The sequence below is a fragment of the Stegostoma tigrinum genome, chromosome 20, assembly GCF_030684315.1.
Source record: "Stegostoma tigrinum isolate sSteTig4 chromosome 20, sSteTig4.hap1, whole genome shotgun sequence".
Taxonomy (NCBI): Eukaryota; Metazoa; Chordata; class Chondrichthyes; order Orectolobiformes; family Stegostomatidae; genus Stegostoma; species Stegostoma tigrinum.
In genome coordinates this window covers 2100882-2121886 of record NC_081373.1, presented here as the reverse complement: position 1 = coordinate 2121886, position 21005 = coordinate 2100882, and the positions used below count along the sequence as shown (strand labels likewise).

Here is a 21005-nt window from a genome sequence, read left to right as displayed (position 1 = left end):
CTCAAGTGGATGCAAAGAACCCTTGGCATTTTTTAGAGAGGCGAGCTCCACATTTTCCTTGTATTTATTTATTTCTCAATCAACATCACCAAAGTAGATTATCTGGTCGTTTTCCCATTATATGTGGGATCATTTGCAGCAGCCTCAGAGCAGAATTAAATATTCCACTGGGAGGACAGCCCTCCTACAGGAAAGTCAACAACATCCTCCAGCACCATAGGGCTGGTTTTTTGATTACAGTCTTCACTCTGAGGCTGTGCTCTCAGTTCTAGTCAACTCCATCAGTGGAAATATCTTCACATCCAATCTTTCCAGGTCTGTAAGTTTCAATAAGATTTCCCCTTTGTCTTTCTACAATCCTTCATTCACGGATCTCGCTTGTGAACCATGTTTAGATCCTTTAGATATTGGGCCCAAAACTGCTTGCAACATTCCAAATGCAGTCTGACCAAAGGCTTATCCAGCTTCAGCAGTACATCTCTGCTTCTGACTTCTGGATCTCTCGAAATGAAAGATAACATTGCATTTGTTTTCCTAACTGCCATCTGAACATTAATTTTATTCTGCTGAGAATCGTGAACTCTTAAGACTATGAAGTCCCTTTGTGCTTTGGATTTCTGAAGCCTTTCCCTGTTTAGAAAATAGCTCCCAGATGTTGTATTCCATCTGCCCCTTCTTTGTCCACTCTCCTAGTCTAACCAAGTCCTCCAACAGCCTCAACAGTACCTCTCTTTGTGTTATCTGTAAACTTATCATCAATGCCCCCTCAATTTCTTTGTCCTGATCATTAATGGAAGATGTAAATCCCCAACATGGGACCCTGTGGAACTCTGCTAGTCACTGGCTGCCATTCTCTTCTCTCCCCCCCCCCCCCCCCCCACACTGTCTGCCATTCTCTTCTCTCCCCCCCCCCCACACTGTCTGCCATTCTCTTCTCTCCCCCCCCCCACACTGTCTGCCATTCTCTTCTCTCCCCCCCCCACACTGTCTGCCATTCTTCCCTCCCCCACTCTCTGCCATTCTCTCCCCTCCCCCACTCTGCCATTCCTCCCCCACCCCCCACTCTCTGCCATTCCTCCCCGCCCCCCACTCTCTGCCATTCCTCCCCCACCCCCACTCTCTGCCATTCCTCCCCACCCCCCTCTCTGCCATTCCCCCCCCACCCCACCCTCCCTGCCATTCCTCCCCCACTCTCTGCCATTCCCCCCCCACTCTCTGCCATTCCCCCCCCCACTCTCTGCCATTCCCCCCCACCCCCCCCCACTCTCTGCCATTCCCCCCCACCCCCCCCCACTCTCTGCCATTCCCCCCCACCCCCACTCTCTGCCATTCCCCCCCACTCTCTGCCATTCCCCCCCACTCTCTGCCATTCCCCCCCACCCCCCCCCCACTCTCTGCCATTCCCCCCCACCCCCCCCCACTCTCTGCCATTCCCCCCCACCCCCCCCCCACTCTCTGCCATTCCCCCCCACTCTCTGCCATTCCCCCCCACTCTCTGCCATTCTCCCCCCACTCTCTGCCATTCCCCCCCACCCCCCCCCCCACTCTCTGCCATTCCCCCCCACTCTCTGCCATTCTCCCCCCACTCTCTGCCATTCCCCCCCACCCCCCCCCCCACTCTCTGCCATTCTCCCCCCACTCTCTGCCATTCCCCCGACATTCAGCTAATCCGCTATAACACCATGGGGCTTCCCCTGGAGGGGTCACAGGGCAGTGATCGACAGCGAGCTGTTCCAGGACAACGCAGGCGCAGGGAATGAACTGGGCGATGGGTTCCTGTTTTCCCGCAGCCCCCAGCCCATCTCCGCCGGCCTCCCCCCGGGAGAGCACACTGACCCGAGCCGCCTCCAACACCGCCGCAGCGTCACTCCCAACCGACGTACGTGCCGTATTGCGTCAGACGTGACCCAATGACACTTGCTGGCGTCACGCCGTGCGTCAGCTGTCGGCCCCTTGGTGCCGTTTCCATGGATACGAGCAGGCCTTGCAGTACTGAGCCGAGCCTGCAGCTCCCGCCCTCTGGTTTATGGCACGGGTAAGCAGTGGTAAAGTGCGAACACAGACCACATGGACTACTAACCAGGGTGCAATCCACTTCCCTGGCCCCTATTCTCATCACAGCAACTGGTCCAATTTAAATTCAATGATGCGAAGCTAGCGCCAGTAATGGTGACCATTCAGTTACCATAAAACATTCCTCCGGGCTCACTATGTCCTTCCGGGAAGGAAATGTGGAGTCTTCACCTCCAGTCCCACAGCAATGTGGTTGACTCTTAACTACCCTCTGAAATGGCCTAGGAAGCTAATGACAATGTGGGGTGGGCTGCAAATACCAGTGTAGCCCACATCCCATGAAGGCATAATGAAAAAACAATATTCCTACCTTGTCCAGGGTTCTCCATGATCGAATCTCCAAAAATCGAACATTAATTTCTAACACGCTGCTGAAAGATAGCCAGGAGAAAATTAATGCGCCCAGAATTATTTCAGAGTTAGTAGGAACTGCAGATGCTGGAGAATCTGAGATAACAAGGTGTAGAGCTGGATGGACACAGCAGGCTAAGCAGCATCAGAGGAACAGGAAAGCTGATGTTTCTGGCCTAGACCCTTCATCAGAGAGACCCTTCATCTCTCTGATGAAGGGTCTAGGCCCGAAACGTCAGTTATGGTGCTCCTGAGATGCTGCTTGGCCTGCTGTGTTCATCCAGCTTCACACATTGTTATCTTGGTTTGAAATATTCTTGATTGCTATCAGTTAATTCACTTTCCAATTGGTGTGGGACAGCACAGTGTCACAGGTTTGTGTCATATTGGATAATTTGTGAAGATGAAAATGAATTAACTCCACAGAGGTCAGTAGCCTGTCTTCAAATTACCCTTTATTTACACATGGGAAGTCCTTGATACTGATCCAGCTCTCTGAGTGAAGAGAATGTCTGACACTCCTGTTTTTTATCTGTCAGCTAGAATAACAGCCTCAATCAGGGAAATCATCTTCTATGAGGTTCACTTGGCTGACTTTGTTAAAATCACTACCTCCACCTCTGAAAATCCGAGGACATAGGCCGGTCCTCTTTCTTGTGCATCTCCTGGGGCGTTTTCGCACCTGGTCAGTTTCCCCTGACCCTGTGTTGGATACGGGCAGCATGTAACACACAGGAGCTCTCCTCTTGTGCCTGGACCATCTTGGAAGAAATCCATTCTTCCGGCTGCAAAAGCGTCGATGCGACGAGATCCACTGTCTCCATTTCAGATTCAGAGCTCATTTCAACATTTGACGGAGTTGGAGAGTCCACAGATTCCAGAACAGTCAGAAAAATTATCAAGGAGCCAGGTGTGTTTTGCTCCTGCACCATTTGTGAGCTTGCGGCTTTCACCTGGTCCATGTGCTTGTTCAGGACCATTGCTCTTAGCTGAACTTAATACACTACTGGTCCTGATCTTGTGTCAACCATGCCTCCCACCCAAGCAGAGCCACTTCTGTGGTTCCTACACCAAACCTTGTCCCCTGTAGTAAACTCTCTTGTATGGTGTCCTGTACGGGTGTTCCTGATGCCATTTCAGAAAACATTAGTGTGCCTTTCAGCTCCTTGAACATGTTCGCGTGATTCAGTAAGTTCAAAGCTGATTTGTATCTTAAATTCATTTAATGCATTGTTCCATCCTTTTACTGCCTCCTCCAGCAAAAATCTTCCAATATCTGCTGATTTTAAATTCATAGTAAGTGTTATTGCTGTAAGATTTTAGGGTTCTCTTTAACAATAATACCCAAGTCAATTGGAGATCTATTTTACACATTGAAACTGACTGATCCTTCAAAGAGCATTCCACCCAGACCCACCCCCATAACCCCACATTTACCATGGCTAATCGTCCAGACCTACACATACCTGGACGCAAACACAGAAGTGGCTGGAAGAGCTCGGCAGGTCTGGCAGCATCTGTGAAGAAAAAATCAAAGTTAACGTTACGGGTCCCATGACCCTTCTTCAGTTTGGACCCGAAACGCTAACTCTGATTTTTTTTCTTCACAGATGCTGCCAGACCTGATGAGCTTTTCCAGCAACTTCTATTTTTGTTCCTGATGTACAGCATCTACAGTTCTTTCCATTTTTATATCCCTGGACTCTATGGATAATTTAGCATAGCCAATCCACCTAACCTGCATATCTTTGGACTGTGGGAGTAAACCAGACCACCTGGCGGCAATCCATTTAGACACTGAAGAATTTGCAAATTGCACACAGACAGTCACTCAAAGCTGTAATCGAACATGGTCTCCCTGGCAATGTGAGACAGCAATGCCACCCAGTCAGGCTGAGCTGACCTTCCATCAGATCATAGCTATTGGTCTCAGTTTTCATATAACTTTCAAATTCTCACCATAACAGACCAGATAGTGCAAATTCCAAGCAGAATAAAATAATATCGCTTCATTTGGAGGCTCCACTGATGATGTCCCCTAACCTGGTGACAGAACACCTGAATGAAACCACACCAGCTCGACGAGCAAGTCAACAACCTCACCCACATGACCTACAGTCTTTGCCAAAACTTTTAAAATGTAGCCAGTCATGCACATTTTCCCAAAAATTATATAATCTATTAATTTTGAATCTTTGCACGACCTTTGAATGTTGCCCAATCAATGGAGATCGAAAGGAGAGTTAAAATGAGAAATGCTAGAAACTACAATATGTTGTCGAAAACTGTAGAATTTTGGACTAGTAATTGAATTTCTAAGCAAGATAAACATATTATCCAGATATTCGGGTCTTTGATTAGTTGGATGCTGCACGTAAACCTGAAGATGTACGTAAGGACTTGTCCCAAATCCCAATTCATTGACTACATGGGAATTGTCTGGGAAGTTGAAATCTAAAAGTGACGTACCCTGACTCACCACTGGAACGCAACAATCATGCATATTAACACCTCCTATAGCACTTGACCAACATCCCATCCAGATATACAAGACACATTCACCAAAAATAAACTGATCCTTGCCACCCTATATCACCCCAAGGAAATTCAACATCCATCTGCTCCCACCCCTGGACATCAGATCATGCCCTCAAGTGCCCCCCCCCATCCTTAAATGCTCGCCAACCCTGTCATCCTTTACCCCAACCCATCTGGCACCCAACACTTTCACCCTGGCTTTTGACCACTCCTTCACTCATCTGCCACCCTACAACTCCCAGCCAGCGACTACCTTAAATCTCTCCCTCTAGCCACTCTTTTGTTTCTTTCTCAATGCTTAAATTTTCACTCTACCGCTCACTGACCTAACACAGTTACCTTCTCTTGGTAACTGCCAAATGGCCTTGGGGCCTTAATAGCACCTACTGCCAATATAAAGGAACACAGCTTCTGCTTTGCTGCAGACTACCTGGTTTGTTGGACTGTTTTAGATATGAAGACTCCCATTTTGGAAGTTCAGCTGGAGAGCTCCTGGAAAGGGAAATGCGCAATGTTTTGTCTGATCAGGATCAGAAATAAGGATTCCCACAGAGATCAGAAGATTCGGGTCAATATTGGAAGCTCCAGATAATCTGATGTGATTTGTGGACCTAATGCCTGTGTTACAGGCAAGTCCACAATCAGACATTGCTGGGTTAGCTCAGCAGGTCTGGCAGCATCTGTTGAGATGAATCAGTTAATGTTTCAGATTGAGTCACCCTTCCTGAGATGGTAATAGTGACCACTCACTTTAGCTTGCCTCAAATGAAGGCTCTTCCTTTTGTCTTTTGTGAAGCATGGAGGTGAGTTGTCTTCAAACCTCATTGTCTGTAATTTTTGGTCACCCTTAGGCAATGAGATATGTATTCCACAAGTGGGTGTGATCATCCAAAGTTTACTGAGGCACTTTATTGAGTTTCAGGTCCTGTCCAGAGTTGATGTTGCCAAATTCACAAGATGTGTTATAGCCATTTAAAATAAAATGTTACGTCCACTTTAAAAATACAGATTTAACATTTATAGTATCTTCATGGTTGTACTGACATGACAGGGTAGAGGTTATTTTGTCCTATTAAAGTTAATCAAATAATAATGGAACAAGTCCTTTTGTCTATTAAGAAATGCCTGTTGACCTAATTGATTCTGAAATAGATGGTGCAATCTTCTCAGCTCCTGAAAGACATGAGAAATACCAAGTCAAAATATGTTCAGAACGAGAAAGTGTGATTCTTGATGTCAAGAAAGAAAGGTCTAATTTTCGACACAAGGTATTAACGGTAAGTTGAGAATCTCACTGGTAAGCAGCCAAAGCCGGTTTAGATTCATTAACATTACTTTATTACCCATTCATGCTTCATTTGTGTGTACTTTGCCAATTTACCAATCAGTGCAGAGCGACTAAACAGCCACAGCCACAGCAGGTTCCTGGTGGCTCCAGCTTAGAGCATAAGCCTTTGGGTTTCCATCTTGGCAAGTATTCTCCAACCTCTCAGAATGTGGTCAACAAAAAATGGTGTTCTGAGTGTAGTGTGGATCTTGCAGCTGTTGCTGAGATTGCAAGCTTATTTTTAGATTTCTTGTTACACTTCACTCGTGCAAGATTTTTATTTTGATTCATTTTAATTCTTTCATGTGGGGAATGAACTTCCAGAGGAAGTGATGAATGCAGGTACAGTTACAATATTTAAAAGACATTTGGATAAGAACATGAATAGGAAGGGTTTGGAGGGATATGGGCCAGGAGCAGGCAGGTGGGACTGGTTTAGTTTGGGAACCTAGATGGTGTGGAAGGTTGGATTGAAGTTTGTTTTTCCATGCTGTATGACTATACTCCATTGCCTGCTACCTTTGTCCAAGAGGATTAAGATCGGACATTCACCAGCCTTACCATATCATCACAACACATTTTTGACTCACTCATAGTACAGCCCACCATTTCAGCGCTCCAGTTTGGAACTCTCTGACACCTTTCATTGCAACGCTGTTGCCAGGCCATTTGGTGTTCAGCTCATGCATTGGAACAAAGTGCACTTCTGGGTAATTAGTTTGTTTTCTTAGCACTCACTCATTTAAGCCTACTTGGATGCTTGCAGCATCTCTGCCTTGCCATATATTTTTGCGCATTGGCACCTCACTCACATTTGACAGTCTTACAGTGCTTCTGTCTTGCCTTGCCTCTAGCGCAGACTCAAAGCCAAGCAGTTTGTCATGGTTGCCAGCAATGAATAGTAAAATGGGCAGACGTGTTGCTGTATATGTGACATCAGTGTCATACCTGCAGTATATGTCAGCAGCTTGCACAGCAAACACATTGTTGACAGTGTAAGTTGAAAGAATAGTGATGCCAGCAGGACATGTGGGACCTTGATAAACAGCAGAATGAACAGTCTATCTGCTTGACATGTGAACTTTAAGGATTGAGAAAGAAATAAAAGAGTAATGGAGAAGAAAATCCGGTCAAATACAGTCAAATTCAGCACAGAAAGACAAATAAAGAGAGAAAGAAAAATTAGATTAGGAATGTAAATGAAAAGAGGAAGGAAAAGTTTAAAAAAACTGAAATAGATTTCATGTTTTAAATTTTAAAGTAATTGAAGAGATTACTATTTGCTGAAATAAGGTTCAACAGTTTTAGTCGTTCCTTTTCTCAGCTTCAGATGTTGAACGGCATTAAAGGAATATAAATCTTATAATTAAAATGTAAATACACCCTTAAGTTGCAGTCCAAACCTTCTATGAAGTTGATTCACAATTATTTCAAAAATGCTGCCATTTCTTGAAATTCATAAGCTTAAACGTGTTTTCTGAGACAACCATCAATTTCTGGTAATCTGCAACATTTCTATGCATAAATTGCTGGATGATTTTCGCATTAATTTAGGCCATTAAATCTATGGTTATTGTTGCCAGCATGTTTCAGTTTAGATTTACAGAGAAAAAAGATCTTGCTTTGCAATTCCAGTGTTAAATATTTAAATGCTTATAGAAATTGATGGAGTCATTGACTCATACAGCATGAAAACAGACCCTTTGGTTCAACTCTGAGATAATGGGAACTGCAGATGCTGGAGAATCCGAGATAACAAAGTGTGGAGCTGGATGAACACAGCAGGCCAAGCAGCGTCTTTGGAGCACAAAAGCTGACGTTTTGGGCCTAGACCCTTCATCAGGAAAGGGGGAATAGGGAGAGGGTTCTGAAATAAATAGGGAGAGAGGGGGAGGCGGACCAAAGATGGATAGAGGAGAACATAGGTGGAGAGGAGAGAATAGATGGGGAGTGGATAGGTCAGTCCGGGGAGGACGGACAGGTCAAGGGGTGGGATGAGGTTAGTAGGTAGGAAATGGAGGTGCGGCTTGAGGTGGGGGGGGAGCGGGGAATAGCTGAGAGGAAGAACAGGTTAGGGAGGCATGGACGAGCTGGGCTGGTTTTGTAATGCAATGGAGGGAAGGGGAGATTTTGAAACTGGTGAAATCCACATTGGCACCATTGGGCTGCAGGGTTCCCAAGTGGAATATGAGTTGCTGTTCCTGCAACCTTCGGGTGGCATCGTTGTGGCACTGCAGGAGGCCTTGGACGGACATGTCGTCTAAGGAATGGGAGGGGGAGTTAAAATGGAGGTGCAGTTGTTTATTGCGAACCAAGCGTAGGTGTTCTACAAAGCGGTCGCCAAGCCTCCACTTGGCCTCCCCAATGTAGAGGAAGCCACACCGGGTACGGTGGACACAGTATACTACATTGGCAGATGTGCAGGTGAACAACTGCTTAATATGGAAAGTCATCTTGGGGCCTGGGATGGGGGTGAGGGAGGAGGTGTGGGGGCAGGTGTAGCACTTCCTGCGGTTGTAGGGGAAAGTGCCATAGGTGGGGTTGGAGGTGAGTGTGGAGCGGACAAGGGAGTCGTGGAGAGAGTGGTCTCTCCGGAAGGCAGACAAGGATGGGGTTGGAAAAATGTCTTTGGTGGTGGGGTCGGATTGTAGATGGTGGAAGTGTTGGAGGATGATATGTTATATCCAGAGGTTGGTGGGGTGGTGTGTGAGGACAGGGGATTCTCTTTTGGCGGTTATTGCGAGGGCGGGGTATGAGGGATTTGTTGCGAAAATGCTGGAGACCCGGCCAAGGGCGTTCTCGACCACCGTGGGGGAGAGGTTGTGGTCCCTGAAGAACAAGTATATCTGGGATGTGCGGGAGTGGAATGCCTCATCGTGGGAGCAGATGTGGCGGATGCAATGGAATTGGGAATAGGGGATGGTGTTTATGCAGGAAGGTGGATGGGAGGAGGTGTGCTCTAGGTAGCTGTGGGAGTTGGTGAGCTTGAAATGGACATTGGATTCTAGGTGGTTGCCTGAGATGGAGACTGAGAGGTCCAGGAAGGTGAGGGATGTGCTGGAGATGGCCCAGGTGAACTGAAGGTTGGGGTGGAAGGTGTTGGTGAAATGGATGAACTGTTCGAGCTCCTCTTGGGAACACGAGCTGGCGCCGATACAGTCATCAATGTACCAGAGGAAGAGCTGGGGTTTGGGGCCAGTGTAGGTGCGGAAGAGGGACTGTTCCACATAACCTACAAAGAGGCAGGCATAGCAGTCCTGCCACCTTAAACAGGATTCCTCCACCTCCCAAATCCCTAGCCCCACAATGTACCTGTTGCCATTGGCCATGAGGCCACAGGCGGTGAACCCGACGATGATGTCACACCGTCACTGCCGGGTACACCACTTCCGGGATCGCAAACGTGACCGCTGCTGCAGCCACCGCCTCCATTTCTTCAACAAACACCACAAACATCACCGTCACCGCTGCTGCTGCTGCCCACCCCACGCAGTCCACTGCCAATGCCGCATCGCCCACCGCTGACGCCAACACAACTCTGCCCACAGCCGATGCTGACAGATCTGTGCCCACTGTCGATGGCACCCCGCCCACACCCAACGTTGACGGCACCCCGCCCACACCCACTGCCGACATCGCTCCGCCCACAGCCAGCAACCCCAGAGGAGACAGCCACACTGAGCCCTGCCGCGTGTTCACCATCCCCCCAGACCTCCCACTGACTGAGGACGAACAGCCAGTCCTTAGTAAGGGGCTCACCTTTGTCCCCCTACAACCACACATCAACCAATACCAGTCACGATTGGACATAGAGCAGTTTTTCCGCCGCCTTCGCCTCCACGCCTACTTCTTCAACCGGGAGCCTAACCCTCCCTCCACAGACCCCTTCACCCTCTTCCAACACAAGTCCTCCTCCTGGACACCACCCCCAGGCCTCCTACCCTCCCTCGACCTCTTCATCTCCAACTGCCATCGAGACATCAACCGCCTCAACCTCTCCCCCCCTCTCATCCACTCCAACCTCTCCCCCGCAGAACAGGCAGCCCTCCGCTCCAACCCCAACCTCACCATCAAACCCGCAGACAAGGGTGGCGCAGTGGTAGTATGGCGCACTGACCTCTACATCGCCGAGGCCAGACGCAAACTCTCTGACACCTCCTCCTACCACCCCCTGGATCATGACCCCACCCCTGAGCACCAAACCATCATCTCCCAAACCATTCACAATCTCATCTCCTCAGGTGACCTCCCACCTACAGCCTCCAATCTTATTGTTCCCCAAACCCGCATGGCCCTCTTCTATCTCCTTCCCAAAATCCACAAACTCACCTGCCCTGGTCGACCCATTGTCTCCCCCTGCTCCTGCCCCACCGATCTCATTTCCACCTATCTGGACTCCATTTTCTCCCCCTTGGTCCAGGAACTCCCCACCTACATCCATGACACCGCCCACGCCCTCCACCTCCTCCAGAACTTCCAATTTCCCAGTCCCCAACACCTCATTTTCACCATGGATGCCCAGTCCCTATACACCTGCATTCCCCATACAGATGGCCTAAAGGCCCTCCGCTTCTTCCTGTCCCGCAGGCCCAACCAGTCTCCCTCCACCGACACCCTCATCCACCTAGCCGAACTCGTCCTCACCCTCAACAACTTCTCTTTTGATTCCTCCCACTTCCTACAGACAAAGGGTTGGCCTTGGGTACCCGCATGGGCCCAAGCTATGGAACAGTCCATCTTCCGTACCTGCACTGGCCCTAAATCCCACCTCTTCCTCCATTACATTGAGGACTGTATCGGCAACGCCTCGTGCTGCCAAGAGGAGCTCAAATTGTTCCACTTGGGAACCCTGCAGCCCAATGGTATCAATGTGGATTCCACACGCTTCAAAATCTCCCCTCCCCCCACTGCATCCCTAAACCAGCCCAGCTCGTCCCTCCTCCCTTACCTGGTCTTCCTCTCATCTGTTCTTCCTCTCACCTATTCCCACCTCAAGCTGCACCTCCATTTCCTACCTACTAACCTTATTCCGCCCCCTTGACCTGTCCGTCCTCCCCGGGCTGGCCTATCCCCTCCCTACCTCCCCACCTATACACTCCTCTCCACCTATCTTCTCCTCTATTCATCTTCGGTCCGCCTCCCCCTCTCTCCCAATCTATTTCAGAACCCTCTCCTCATCCCCCTTTTCTGATGAAGGGTCTAGGCCCGAAACGTCAGCTTTTGTGCTCCTAAGATGCTGCTTGGCCTGCTGTGTTCATCCAGCTCAACACTTTGTTACCTTTGGTTCAACTCGTCTGTGCTGACGGGACGTTCCAATCTGACTGAGTTTAATTTGCCAGCATTTAGCCCCTATTCCTCTAAACCCTTCTTATTCATATACCCAGCCAGATGCCTTTTTAGTATTGTAATTGTACCAGCCTGCACCAGTTCCTCTGCAGCTTGTTCTGTACACACACCACCTTCTCACTGGAAAATGTTACCTCTCAGGTCCTTTTTAAATCTTGCCCCTCTCACCTTAAACCTATGCCGTCTAGTTTTGAACTCCTCCATCGTAGGAAAAATACCTCGGCTATTCACCCTATTTATGCCCCTCGTGATTTCATAAATCTCTATAAGGTCACCTTCTCAGCTTCTGATGGCCTGATTTAGGTTTGTGCTTTCTTAATATTACAAATCACAGCCTTATCTTTAGTCCATAAATAGAAAAATCTACCGAATCATATAGATTTCAACGGTGGCTCAGTGGTTAGCACTGCAGCCTCACAGTGCCAGGGACCCGGGTTTGAATCCAGCCACGGGTAACTGTCTGTGTGGAGTTTGTACATTCTCCCCATGACTGCGTGGGTTTCCTCCAGGTGCTCCGGTTTCCTCCCACAGTCCAAAGATGTGCAGGTTAGGTGGATTGGCCATGCTAAATTGCCTGTAGTGTTCAAGGGTGTGTGGTTTATAGGGGGATGGGCCTGGGTGGGATGCTTCAAGGGGCGGTGCAGACCTGTTGGGCCGAAGGGCCTGTTTCTGCACTGTAGGGAATCTAATCTAGAAATCTAATTTTGTTTTAAGAGCAAGATAAATAAGAGCAGGTATTGACCATATGGCCACTAGCCTGCTGTAACATTAAACACAATCAGGATCTTCTGCCTCATCTCCACTTTACTGTCCACTGTCATTGCACCTTGTGGGACCAAGTATTTACCTATCTAAATCTGTGAGCTGTCATTTACCAGACATTGTAACCGGACTCACTTGGTACATGAGCCTGTCACTCATCTGGCATCTGTATACCAAACCACTTGTGCTAAATCTCTCACCTAATCTCTCTCCCTCTTACCTTTAGACACATGCTTTATCTCAGCGCCTATAAAGTGGATTCAGGATTTTTAGATCTTGGAATGTGGCAGTTAGTGTCAATAAAAAGCGGTCTGGTTTCAACACTGATCCACTCTCATGCCCGTTGTATGGATTTCTGTCTGATACTTGATTACTTAAACCTGGAAGCTGCTGGCCTGGAACTTCAAATGGAGAACTCTTCCAAAGGTAAATGTGTATTTATTTTTGTCCAACCAGGGTAAGAAATAGAACAAAGAACTGCACATGTTGGAAATCTGAAACTGAAACAAATTGAAGAAACTTAGCAGGTCTGGCATGGGCTGTGGGGAGAGAAAAACAGAGCTAACGTTTTAAACCCAGTGACCCTTCTTCAGAACCTTATGTGGAGCTCAGTTCAGAAGAGTTCTGAAGAAGGATCAAAAAAGGATGTTGCTGGAAAAGCTCAGCAGGTCTGGCAACATGTGAGAAGAATAGTCACAGTTAACATTTCACGTCTGGTGACTCTTCCGCAGAATTCATCCTGAAGAAGGACTGCTGGACTTGAAACATTAACTCTGTTTTTCTGTCTACAGATGATGTCAGACTTGGTGAATTTTTCCAGAAATTTCTGGGTTTTTTCAGATCTTCAGAATGCGCAGTTCAGTTTTAGTTTAGATTTATGTCTCTTTCATACAAATTCCTTCTGTACCCTAACCAAGTATCTGCAACATCATCGCAGTGCGTTGAGCTTGCCAGTTAAGTGTTAACATATTCAGACCCATATACTGCAATCAGCATTGTTTCCAAGAGAACAAAGTGTGAAGCTGGATGAACACAGCAGGCCAAGCAGCATCTTTTCCATCTTGCTTAATGCAGGTTTCATTCTTCCTCTGTGCTTTGCAGGGCTGATCTTCTTTGTGTTCCTTTACTCCTCTTGTTTCACTTAGATGGTTTCTGTAACAATTTTCACCTCATTTGGACACAACCTTTGTTTCCTCATGATACCCATTCCCACTCATTTTGGTTGTTGCATCATTAATATCATTTGTTATTTAATCTCCCCTGTCCCACATATCTTCTGTCTTCTTCCTTACCCACCCCAGCCCCGCACAGCACTTACTATAGAACTCTTTAATCTCCATTTCCGTTCAGTTCTGATGAAAGCTCATTGACCTGAAATGTTAACTTTGTTTCTCTCCAAGAAATGCTGCAGGGTGCTGAGATAACACAATGTGGAGCTGAAAAAACACAGGAGGCCAGGCAACATCCAAGAAGGAAATTTGACGTTTCGAGTTCCCCTACTGCCTCCTCGATCATGACCCAACCCCAGAGGACCAAAACATCATCTCTCAAACCATTCACAACCTCATCACCTCAGGTGACCTCCCTCCCACAGCTTTCAACCCCAGTGATCCCCAACCCTGCACCACCCGCTTCTATCTCCTTCCCAACCCTCTGCTGCATGATTCTGTTGGGTTTTGCAGCATTATTTTGCTCTTATGTAGAGCCGTGTCTCATTTACTCATTACATCTCCTTGTCTACGTGGTAACAGAGTTTTCAACATCTAAGCCATACACTTCTAGGTCTTGAATGTTTAATTTAGGCTGAAATCTCAGTGCATTAATAAGGGAGTACTACATTGTCAACTGTGCGTGGCTACGGATGAGACATTTAAAAAGCTGCTTGCTGAGATGCTTATTATAAGATTATGTTGAAATACGCAAATAAGAGCAAAGAATTTTCCCAGTGTTTGGCTCAATGTTTGCCTGTGACGCCAACGTAAGACAGATCATCTGGTCTGCTACTTCATTGCCTCTTAGGACCTTGCTATTTATAAATTTTTGCCTACACAACAGTGACTATTTTATTGACTGTGAAGTGTCTTGAAATTCCTCAAGGGCACTATAGTTACAAGTTTTGTCTTGATATATTTTCTGATGTTATAGATTGTATAAACATGAAAGTGATTGGTGAGGTTAGTGCTGATTCATAGCTTTTTCAAAGCTTTCCTAGCCTACAAGCTAATTGCCATTGTGAAGATACTCAAGTTTTGAAATGATGTATGGTTGAGTTATCAAGCATTGTTTGCTTTCATTGAGAGGTAAAATTTTTCTTTGTGGTAATTATTTTATGTATGCTGAGAGACAATTGCATTGCTAATTTTAGGAGAAAATAAAACATAGGAACTGAAACTCAACTTCTGCAGCGCTAAAATTCTTCTAGGTGACACATTGTGAAGCAAGTTATCAATCCTGCAGAGGGAGTTCTTGAGTTCTTTTTAATGTGCATTGATCGTATAGTAGGGGATTTCCTTCTTTGTAAAAATAAATGGGAATCATTTAAAAATTACAAGTTTAGGTTACAGAAGTTAAATTGATAACGTTGAAGCGTAGAGTCTAGAGGACAGTCTACGTTTCTCCTATTTGTTTAGCTGAAAATGCTGGCGCTGTTTCCATCTACAGCACCTCTACACTGAACCTTTTTGTTTGTTCATAGAATAGAATTATAGAATTCCTACAGTGTAGAATCAGGCCATTCAGCCCATTGAGTCTACATTGACCTTCCGAAAAGTATCCCACCAAGACCGACCTCCTTACCCTATCCCTGTAACCCTGCATTTCTCAAGCCTAGTCCACCTAGCCTACACAGCTAAATGAAAGCCGAAAGAACTGTGTATGCTGTAAATAAAGAACAAAAACAGAAGTTGCTGGAAGCTCAGGAGGTCTGGCAGCATCTGTGAAGAAAAATTTGGAGTTAATGTTTCGGGTCTGCTGACCCTTCCTCAGAATGGAGGAAGGGTCACTGGAACTGAAATGTTAACTCTGATAATTTCTTCACAGATGCTGCCAGACCTGCTGAGCTTTCAGCAACTTCTGTTTTTGTAGCCTGCACAACTGTCACTTAAATATTACAGGAGTTATTCAATATCCATTTGAATACTTATTACATTGAAATCGAGTTTTCATGTCAACAGAAGCTGAAATTATACAGAAATGACACATATAGTCTGATTTTTGAGGTAAGCCTTACGGTGGGCTTTCCCTGTCCCATCAGTATTATTCATTTCGTATAGTTGGATGAGGCACTTTTCACATATTCACCTTGTTTCACAGTCTGGTTTGTGTATTGGTTCCTGTAAACTGCTTTCAATTTCAATTTGCATCTAGGTCAGCGGTTTACCCCACATATCTATACCAGTATTTTTGACTCTAATGTGAAGAGACTGTGCTAGCTCTTCACCCACCTTGATCAGAAAGAGAGATTCTGCCATTTGGTGCAACCCTACAAACATTTGATGACAGTTTTGAGGCCAGCACTCGCTGGTGCTTGGGCTGCATTGTAGGAAGCTGAGATACTTCTAACTTCTGACAGGATCTTTACACCTCGTCTTCAATCTTCATTGGTTTTGATTAACTGAATTCCCACCCAAGTGCACAAACGGTTTTGATGGCAATCAATGATAAGCACTTTTGCAGGGCAAGGAGACGTCTCAGCTCAAATCCTGTTTTTGGTACACTCCTTGATCTTCTTATGGACTCCTAATGGGCCCTTGCTGTAGACCAGGATACGTTGTTGTTGATCTGTCACTCTATGTCACCTCATTGGAGGAACAAGGGTGTAGGATTACGTCTAGTCAAAGTTTCAAGACACTGAAAGATACAGAAAGGCATTTCTTCAGTTTCATGTCTCACACTAATCGCCAAGGTGGGGAGTGAAGAAGGAGAGATAATTGACAAATTGCAGATGAAGAATTATGATCATTGCAATACCTATATATCAGTAATCAAAGAATGTGTAATAGCTAAAATATTGCCTTTGATTCTGTGATTACGCATGACTGCATCTAAAGTAAACAAATATAACAAGCCTTTATGAGTTAGTAACTATGAAAAACATGATTAAAATTAGTAATTCAATGGATGCAATCATGTTACCTTTTTAATTTCTTTAATTATGTCATAAATAGTAATTCTCGCATTGGGTTTATCTGTGAAAAATCTGTGTGGAGTTTGTACATTCTCCCAGCGTCTGTGTGGGTTTCCTCCGGAGGCTCCAGTTTCCTCCCACAGTCCAAAGATGTGCAGGTTAAATGGATTGGCCATGGTAAATTTCCCATTGTGTCCATGGATGTGTACATTAGATGGGTTAGCCATGGGAAATGGAGGGTTACAGGGATAGGGTAGAGGTGGGTAGTGTAAGTCTCGGGGGATACTCTTTGGAGAGTCGATATGGACTTGTTGGGTCAACTGGCCTGTTTCCACGCTGTAGGGATTTTGTACCTGCTGCCTGTATCATGCATCACTGAGTACAAGGATCATTTGCATTGCTTGATTTTGTTTGCATCTTTCTTTACAATTATCTTCACTGTTTGCCTGCAGGAAGCATTACTATTGTGCCTCTGCAGTGCTTTGTCAGTGTAGCTTATTTGTTGTTTTCTGTTGATCAAGACAGCCAGACTGGATTTTTCACGATTGCAATCTACTTCTGGATCATGGCAAACGTTTATTAGATTTGACTGAAAATGTACCACTACTTGTATCCCATTTTATATGTTTCTATGAGATCCCATTGCATTCTTCTAAACTTCAGTCAGTATAGCCCTAAATGAGCTGATCTTCAAACATAAGTCCTGCTATCCCAGGAATCAGCCTGGTAAACATTTGTTGCACTCCTTGCACAGCCACAACATCCTTCCTTGGATAAGGAGTTCAAAACTACATGCAAAACACCAGGTGCAGTCTTACTAAGACCTTGTACAATTCCAGCCTGACATTTCTACACCGGTACTCAAACCCTCATAGCGAAAATTTATCGCTTTGGTAATGGATACAGTTGTTCGTTAGTTTGGTGAGCCAGTTGTTCCGTGGTGTGTGAACAAACAAATCAAATCCTCTCACAATGAAGACCAGCATTCCATTTGCCTTCTTCACTGCTTGCTGCACCTACATGCTTGCTTTCAGCTACTGATGTACAAGGACATGCAGGTGTCCTCTTTTCGTAGTCTGTAGCCAGTCAGATAATAATCTGCCTTCCTGTTTTTGCTCCTGTGTTATGCCTCATCTGCTATACGTTTCCCTACTCACTCAACTTGTCCTAATTAAAATACAGTGTCTCTGCATCCCCTCAATTCACCCTTTCATTCAGTTTTGTGTCATCTGCAAACTTGGGTCTATTTAGTTCCTCATCTAAGTAATTAATAAGTATTGTGAATTGCTGAGGTCCAATCACTGCTCCTTGTGGTACTCCACTAGTCATTGGCTGCCACTGAGAAAATGATCTGTTTATTCCTAGTTAATAAAATGTGAGGCTGGATGAACACAGCAGGCCCAGCAGCATCTCAGGAGCACAAAAGCTGATGTTTCGGGCCTAGACCCTTCATCAGAGAGGGGGATGGGGTGAGGGTTCTGGAATAAATAGGGAGAGAGGGGGAGGTGGACCGAAGATGGAGAGAAAAGAAGATAGGTGGAGAGGAGAGTACAGGTGGGGAGGTAGGGAGGGGATAGGTCAGTCCAGGGAAGACGGACAGGTCAAGGAGGCGGGATGAGGTTAGTAGGTAGGAGATGGAGGTGCGGCTTGGGGTGGGAGGAAGGGATGGGTGAGAGGAAGAACAGGTTAGGGAGGCAGAGATATGTTGGACTGGTTTTGGGATGCAGTGGGTGGAGGGGAAGAGCTGGGCTGGTTGTGTGGTGCAGTGGGGGGAGGGGACGAACTGGGCTGGTTTTGGGATGCGGTGGGGGAAGGAGAGATTTTGAAGATGGTGAAGTCCACATTGATACCATTGGGCTGCAGGGTTCCCAAGCGGAATATGAGGTGCTGTTCCTGCAACCTTCGGGTGGCATCATTGTGGCAGTGCAGGAGGCCCATGATGGACATGTCATCTAAAGAATGGGAGGGGGAGTGGAAATGGTTTGCGACTGGGAGGTGCAGTTGTTTATTGCGAACCGAGTGGAGGTGTTCTACAAAGCGGTCCCCAAGCCTCCGCTGGGTTTCCCCAATGTAGAGGAAGCCGCACCGGGTACAGTGGATGCAGTATACCACATTGGCAGATGTGCAGGTGAACCTCTGCTTAATGTGGAATGTCATCTTGGGGCCTGGGATAGGGGTGAGGGAGGAGGTGTGGGGACAAGTGTAGCATTTCCTGCGGTTGCAGGGGAAGGTGCCGGGTGTGGTGGGGTTGGAGGGCAGTGTGGAGCGAACAAGGGAGTCACGGAGAGAGTGGTCTCTCCGGAAAGCAGACAAGGGTGGGGATGGAAAAATGTCTTGGGTGGTGGGGTCGGATTGTAGATGGCGGAAGTGTCGGAGGATGATGCGTTGTATCCGGAGGTTGGTAGGGTGGTGTGTGAGAACGAGGGGGATCCTCTTAGGGCGGTTGTGGCGGGGGCGGGGTGTGAGGGATGTGTTACTGGAAATGCGGGAGACGCGGTCAAGGGCGCTCTCGACCACTGTGGGGGGAAAGTTGCGGTCCTTGAAGAACTTGGACATCTGGGATGTGCGGGAGTGGAATGTCTTATCGTGGGAGCAGATGCGGCGGAGGCGGAGGAATTGGGAATAGGGGATGGAATTTTTGCAGGAGGGTGGGTGGGAGGAGGTGTATTTATTCCTACTGTTGGTTTCCTGTGTACCAGCCAGTTCTCCATCCATGTCAGTACACTACCCCAATCCCATGCACGTTAATTTTACACTCTAAGCTCTGATGTGGGATCTTATCAAAAACCTAACGCAAGTCCAAGTAAACCACATCCACTGGGTTGCCCTGAATCACATCATCAAAAAATTCCAATAGATTTGGCCAGCATGATTTCCCCTTCATAAATTCATGCAGACTCTGTTCAAACCTGTTTAGGTTCCTGCTCCTTTCATACAGGTATGCTGTATCCTTCATAAAAATTGAAGGAACTACAGATGTTGTAAATCAGAAACAAAAACAGAAGTTGCTGGAAAAGCTCAGCAGGTCTGATAGCATTTGTAAGGAGAAATCAGAGTTAAATTCTAGGTCCAGTGACCCTTCCTCAGAACTGATGGTAGCTAGGAAAATAATAACAAAAACACTGATCTACTACTGGATCATGGCAAGCGTTTATTAGATTTGACTAGAAATGTACCACTATTTGTATCCCATTTTATATGTTTCTATGAGATCCCACTGCATTCTTCTAAACTTCAGTAAATAAAGCCTTAAATGATCCAGACCCGAAATGTTAAGTCTGTTTTTTTCCTTCACAGATGCTGCCAGACCTGCTGGGTTTTCCCAGCAGAGATGCTAGAACTGCAGATGCTGGAAAATCCAAGATAACAAGGTGTGGATCTGGATGAACACCGCAGGCCAAGCGGGCATGGTGGCTCAGTGGTTAGCACTGCAGCCTCACAGCGCCAGGGACCCGGGTTCGATTCCAGCCTCGGGCGACTGTCTGTGTGGAGTTTGCACATTCTCCCTGTGTCTGCATGGGTTTCCTCCGGGTGCTCCGGTTTCCTCCGACAGTCCAAAGATGTGCAGGCTAGGTGGATCAGCTATGCTAAATTGCCCATAGTATTCAGGGGTGTGTGGGTTATAGGGGGATGGGTCTGGGTGGGATGCTTCAAGGGGCGGTGTGGACTTGTTGGGCCGAAGGGCCTGTTTCCACACTGTAGGGAATCTAATCTAATCTTAAAAAAAATCTTAGGAGCAGGAAAGCTGAGGTTTCGGGCCTCGACCCTTCTAGGCCCAAACCATTAGCTTTCCTGCTCCTAAGATGCTGCCTGGCCTGCTGTGTTCATCCAGCTCCACGCTTTGTTATCTTGGTTTTTTTAGCAACTTTGTTTTTGTTCCATTAACAGCTACTCAACCTCCTAGCCAGATCATTATCCACTCCTTTGTCTGTCCAAATGTTCCTCTCTCTCTATGGACTCTATTCCCAACCGTCATTTATTCCTTACCCCTCCCCCTACCCTACCTTCTTCATAAAAAACAAAATTTTCCTGGCCACCGTCAATTCTGAGAAAGGACCACCAGACTCGAAATGTTAGCTCTGATTTCTGTTCACAGAGCTTTTCCAGAAATTTTTGTTTTTGTTTATGCTTTATCTTTCACACTAAAAATGTAGAAACTAAGAGCAGGAGTGGGCCATTTGGTTCTTTGAGCCTACTTTGCCATTCAGTACGATCATAGTTATTCCTCTGAATCAATGTCATATTCCTACTTTTCCCCATCGACTTGACATCTTTAAAGTCTAAAAATGTATCTATATTTTTCTTGAATATATTCAGCAACTTGCCCTCCACATCCTTCTGTGGTAGATAATTCCACAGGTTCAATACCGTTTGAGTGAAGAAATGTTTCCTAATCTCAGTCCTAAATGATCTGTCTTGTATCCTGAGACTGTGTCCCCTGGTTCTAGAATCCCTTCCCCACCAGGGAACCATCCTCCCTGC

At 46.5% G+C, this 21005-nt stretch overlaps 1 long non-coding RNA gene across 1 annotated transcript; it reads left to right on the top strand.

Moving 5' to 3' along the window:
• The first annotated feature begins 1948 nt into the window (after positions 1 to 1948).
• Positions 1949 to 14895, top strand: LOC125461700 (uncharacterized). Its single transcript, XR_007249537.2, has 4 exons — positions 1949 to 2035; positions 6115 to 6239; positions 12624 to 12823; positions 13798 to 14895. It is a non-coding gene; the product is annotated as an uncharacterized LOC125461700 (long non-coding RNA).
• The last annotated feature ends 6110 nt before the right edge of the window (positions 14896 to 21005 follow it).